This window comes from Plutella xylostella, chromosome Z (assembly GCF_932276165.1).
Source record: "Plutella xylostella chromosome Z, ilPluXylo3.1, whole genome shotgun sequence".
Classification (NCBI taxonomy): Eukaryota; Metazoa; Arthropoda; class Insecta; order Lepidoptera; family Plutellidae; genus Plutella; species Plutella xylostella.
Window position 1 is genome coordinate 3,964,751 of NC_064012.1, and position 6,415 is coordinate 3,971,165.

Genomic DNA, 6,415 nt, shown 5'->3' on the forward strand with positions numbered 1-6,415 from the left:
TATAAAACAGTCCTAGATGACAGCAGCTTACTCAGAAAAAAAAATATGATTTTTAAATCCTTGAAACATGAGATATTTACTCAGTCACTTAATAAAGTGGCTCTTTCGTATAATGACGATAAACGCATTATACTTAATAATAAAATAGATACTATTTCGTGGGGCCATAAATCTTCTTTACTTTAATTGTATTTAAGTTACTGATTGTTTAGGTAGAAATAAGTAAATAATATAATTAAACGGACCGCTGTAGGGCAAAGCGATGTCTACAATCATATTAATTATCATAAAATGTAGGTAAAATAATGTTGCACATAAGTTTAGTAGTTTAATAACAATAGGTATTTGAAATGTATTTAGCGCTTAAGTAAAAGTTATTATTTTTTTTATTAAGTACAATAAATGGCTTCAAAACTATATATAGTTTCATTTAATTTTTACCCAATCATCACACAATCACAGCGATGTCAATGTACAGCAGATGCAAGTTAGCATTTTCATGTTGTAGTTGCAACATTACGCTTGCGATCACGTTGTAGTGACGCGCACGCGCACGCTATGTCAGCGTTTTAAATCTCTGGTGAATGAACTTTATTAATAAAAGTAGGTCTTTATGTTTACTTATAAAGAGCTGACTAGAAAATATCGTAATGAATGTTACATCGCATAGGTATCTATGCACATTATTAATTATTGTCACACTCCTTTCGTTATTAGAGCGTTAAGCCGGGTGCAGGACAGTTTACTCTCAAAGCCGATCCAATGTAAGTTGTTGTGTTTTTTTTTTCTAATTTTTAAAAAAATTCCGAATGTACCTAGTTACATATAATAATATATTATAATATTTATTTTACAGATAATGAACTCTTCAGACATATGGCTCCAGAATGCTCAGTCATTTGAAGACTATGAAGACGTTGTGGAATTTCCGATTTCCACTGGACAAGATGGCAAGGAAAAAGTTAGAAAAAAGACACAAAAAAACAAAATGGAACAGCAAAAAAAACTACAAGCATCCTCCTCTTACGTTATCACGAAAGCGCCGAAAAGGGCCCTAAAAAGGATTAAAATAGAGATTTTTGATATCAGCGGGGGACAAACGTCATCGTCTTCGACCTCGGAAGATAGTGTGGTTAGTGCGCAGTATATAGTGTCAGAAGTAGTGGATGAAATATTGGATAAATCTGAAAAGTTGGTGAATGAAATTTGTAAAAAACTTAGCAGTGATTCATATTATAATCTTTAAAACTGTATGCTATGTGTATGTATTGGTACTATATTTAATAAACTAACTACCTACTTAGTATTTCTATGTTTTATTTGAATATATTTTTGGAAAGGTTAAGTAAAAGAAAATTATTAAGTGTACACATTTATTTACGCCTCATATTAAATATAACTTAAATTAGGTAATTAAATTACAATTTTTTTTTATTAAACTTCGATGCGTTATCTATACACCATTTTTTTACACATAAAACAGTCCTTAATGCACAATTATTATTTTTATGATCTAAACAACTAAAATCATTTTTATTATATTCTTTAAACAGCTCTTGCAAATTAGGACACCCCTTTTCTTCAACATTTAAAACAACTGTAATGTTATCACAAAATTCTTTGATCCATTTAGTTTTTTCTAAACCTTTCACTAGCACCTGTTTATTTTTTAAGTATGTTTTGATTATTTTCTGGAACTGTAGATAATCTATATGCCCATCAGACCATCGATATCCAAAGTTACGTTCGATCCAGTTTACATGTTTCTTTTCAAAATCGGTTAAATATCTATACGGATACGGAGGTTTTATAAGAAATACTTGAGTGTTTTCAGCAGTAGCTAATGCAAGTTCTTTAATTATAAAGTTGTTTCTTTCATTTTTAAATCCCTGCACATCAATAATTAAAGTATTCGAATTCATGATATTTTTCTAACAATATTACTTAATGGTTTATATTCTATTAAACACTCATTCAGTATTAGACAATACGCAGATGTTTGGTCAGGTATTTCTGTTTCACTTTCGAATTCTAGTCGTACATTAACAACTGGCCCAGATTTCAGGTTATCGCTCTGTCTTGAACAGTCAATCACAAATAGAGGTGCATACTCTTTGAATTCTTTCACACTAAGCAAAGGTTCAGTTCGTCGTCCGTAATAAGACTGTTGAAATCTTACGTATTGCTCGTATAATATAGCTATATTATTATTACTGAAACTCACATTCATGCTATCGTATGGAAAGTAAGAAGAATTCAGGTAAACTTTGATATCGCGCAAGTTACAATGGTCAAATTGTGACATGTCTTTAGATGCATTATTCTTACGATTGGTTTGTAATCCTACAATAACATATCTAGGTTTTTCAATCTGAGATGATGTTTTAATTGACCATGCGTGCTTTGTAGTACTAGGCAACAAAGGATATTCATACAAATCCCAATTCCTGAAAGCTACTTGAATGGCTCTGTCTTTTTCTAACAAGCGAAGCAGATTTATCTTTTCTACATCGGAAACTTTAACATGCGGAACACGCCATACAATTTTATGAATTACTACGTCTTCCACAATTTCTCCTGTACTTAATTGTAAAGCATTAAGGTTTGTATTACTACGGAGCAGAACAAGTTCATGTTTACAATTGATTAAGACTTTTTTGTAGTCTTCTGCAAATCCTAATATGTTACTAAGAGGTATAGATGCAGAAAACTTCCCTGAGTGTATATTTTTAGTACCGTTAATATCCCAACCCCAAACCTTAGACATTTTGGATTCGCTCTCGTTCATAGATAACAATGATTTCATAGTAGTAGTTATACCTGCATTTTTAATTTTATCAATTTCAACTCCATTCAATTCATATCGTATATCTTGAAAAAAGAAGAGCAATGGATTATTTGTAAAATTAACACTAGTAGCCTTCTCCTTTGCTTCTTTCTTAAACACGTTGACAGCGCCTTCCAAATACAACGTGCTGGCTGATGGCAGTACGTACAAATCTTGTTGGTTAATCGGTATACGAATTTCATCGTTCCTATTGAAACTAGTCACGTAAGGTTTATATGAATGAATTTCAATTCCATCAATACTGTTATCATACACAGGTGCACTAGAAATATCTAATATACTCATTTTAATAATCCAATTAATTTGAGATATTCCTTATTTTTTGATGATATCTTCTTTATAGTCGGAGTTCTTTCCTTGGGAGTGATTGATATGTGACTAATGTTTTTAGGTTGTGGTGGTGAGGTTTTATTAAAATCAATCATTTTCTCTTCAAATGTAAATACAATTGCACTTCTTCGCCACGTAAGTTTATTAAGTTATTATTTATGTCCAGTATCCTTATATTTATACTACTGATATTGTTTTGATTAACAGGAAAATAAATAACGTTCTTTGGAATTTCTATTATTCTGTAACCTGGTGGAACGTTAGGTGCAAACTCATGAATAATGTGACTGCTTGTACCGTTTATATACGATCCACTTACTACGTCACATTCTATCCGCACCACAGTTGTCGAAAGAATGTTGACTGGATGCTGTGACTCATGTAATTTATTAGCTTCAAGAGTGTGTTCACCAAAACCTAGTAAGTTCCCAAGTCCATTTTCTTTCTCAAAATGAATATCTTTTGAGCTAATTAAATAGGTTTTTAAAGTATTATTATTGCAATATAGATTAAAAGTGCTATCATTTACTTTTTCTCTAAGATAATCTTTTATATCTTGCAATTCATATGCTCCTTCTGGTATTTCAATAACATCTTTGTCACCGTGGTAGAATTTATTGTTTCGATTATCAATGTTTGGAATTGAATTAAATGTGGACATGTATAATAGAGCACACTCATATTCACCCTATAATTGCAACGGTGACGAATAGTTTGTAGTTAAAAGTGACTCATTACCGGTAATTGATAGGGTGAACGACATTTTCTGAATGATGAAAATAAAAGATTACAATATGATTTTATACGTTTATTCCAGAAATCTTGTAAGTATTTTAAGCACAAATGTCCACAGTTTACAGTATCAAATGTTTGATATTTGGTGTAATTATAATACAGATCAGGATAATTAAGATATTTTAAAATTTCAGCTGGCGGTTTCAAATCTCCGAAGCTATCGAAGTATTCGCAATATTCTTTTAGTTTGATATAGGCTACCCAGTGTGTCCCTTCGTTAGCAGAATCATCCAAATTGACTACACCACATTCTATACTCCTTGGTCTGCTGGGCAGTGCGTCTTTCATATAAACTCCTCGAAAATATGGTATTTCTCGTGCGTGTTCTAAAATATCCACATTTGTAAGAGCACGCTTAGGCAGCCTCTTAACTAGTTTTTTGAAGACTTGATAAATAAACCATTCCCTTTCTTGTAAGGTTTAATATATAGACCTTTTCCCAACGAAATTGATTCCATTTTGTTATTGTGACGTCTAGATTCTTGTAAGTTGTGTTGCGCTGTTTTGTATTCGTTATAAGTTTTTACTATTCCAGCAACACCTCCAGCTAGACTTCCTAGTGCTGAGAGCCCAGCAAAAATTGGTATAAGTGGTAGAATCCCTCCAGTTTTTGGTATAGGAATGATTCGTGGTACCTTAACGTTTTTATTGTTACCTATTAACTTTTTCGCAACTGAGTAAGCAAATTCAATAGCACTTTTGTTATTATTCAGTTTTTGTTTCTTGAGGTGACTTTTAATTTTTGAAACTATTGATCTAAAAGGTTTAACACCAGCACCGGATTTTAATTTCGTCTTCATGACTTTACTAACTAACCATGATGCAATTTTTTCACCTCTCTGCGTATCTTTAGCTTGAAGCCTTTTTTTCGCCATGTTTAACAATTGCAAGTCAGTTTTATGTCTATTTTCTAAATCTTTATATTTTGTATATGCAATATCGTGGTGCACACAAGCATCGTCTAGTTGGTTTACACCTTTATCTCCTCGTGCTAATCGTTTTTCTAGCTTTGTTCCAGGTCCACAATAGTTGTATCCTGGTAAATGTAACTCAAACGGTAAGTTGTTTATTAAACTGTTAACTAGTCCTCCACCTTGCATAACTTATATAGAACTAAGATCAAATTCTAAATTATTGCTTTTTTATCGATCCAACTATTTTCATTCAATCCTAACCATTTAACGAATAACTTATTTCCTTTTTTCCTAATGACTTTTTCTATTAGGTAAACATCATGATATTTGGTTTTTTGAAGTTCTTGCTCGTAAAAGCAGCCTAATATTGGTTGCTGTTTAAGATCTTCAATGGTGTACGTGACAGGAATAGTGTTATTCACCTTTTTTATAGTAAATATTTCAGTGGACCAGTTGGGAGTATACCCTTTGTGAAATAAACATTTGTACTTGCTTATTCTAACGTGGTCACCGATTTTAAACTTAGGCTTCTTGTTATTTCTTGCATTTGCTTGATGTTTATGAATATTAATCATTACGATATTTTCGTTCTCTTTATTGACATTTGCAGGTTTTTCTTGTATAACACGATGTTTTGTGTTATTGTAACCTGTAGTGAACCGTGGGCGTCAAGAGATGGCGCTAGTAGTCACATTTGAAATCAATAATTAGACTAGACATTCCATTCTGCCAAGTGGCGGGTAGGTGGAGTTTAAGTGGAGAAATAAATGTGAACGGACACGATAAGGTTACGTTGTGCGATAATTTGTAATTTACGTGATATATCGGCCATTATCTGGGATATTGGACATTGTTAAGTTTAGTGTGATTATTTGCTGTCACGGGCCTATCGCAACGCCCTTTATATCATAAAGAAGATCAGTGGCTGATGACTGATGAGATTCCTTTCTTGAGTGATTTTAATTAAATACTCTCGTCATCCAAGAAACCCACGGTGATGCGACATCACACCGCGGCATAAGAAGGCTGAATTCGCTTCTGCAGATAAGTCACTCTCGGGTGTAATCGTAGGTGGCTCGACTAGTAATAACTGAACTCGGGTTCGATCCTCACCTCGAGCAAAGCTTCCTTTTGTGATTTTTATTTTATTATAAACTCATCCACGATTAGCTCTGGTTCGATCCTGACCACGGGCAAAGTTCCTTTTGTGTTTTTATTTTTAGTATTTATCAACTTCCTTGTAATAGTTGAACTCGGGTTCGATCCTCACCTCGAGCAAAACTTCCTTTTGTGTTTTTTTATTTTATTGTAAATTCATTCATGATAAGTTAACTCGGGTTCGATCCTCACCACGGGCAGAGTTCCCTTTTGTGTTTTTTTATTTTTTTTTAGCAATCAACTCAATTTAATATTGGGAAGACATCAGCCTCTTGCTAATTGGCTATTAGTGTTGTAAATAAATTAGTTAGTAATTTAGATTAGTGTCAGTCATTGGCGTATCTTTAAGGTGCATGTTAGATTAAGCTTA

At 32.8% G+C, this 6,415-nt stretch overlaps 1 long non-coding RNA gene across 1 annotated transcript; it reads left to right on the forward strand.

Moving 5' to 3' along the window:
* The first annotated feature begins 705 nt into the window (after positions 1-705).
* Positions 706-1,306, forward strand: LOC125491327. The gene is made up of 2 exons (XR_007268232.1): positions 706-764; positions 857-1,306. It is a non-coding gene; the product is annotated as an uncharacterized LOC125491327 (long non-coding RNA).
* The last annotated feature ends 5,109 nt before the right edge of the window (positions 1,307-6,415 follow it).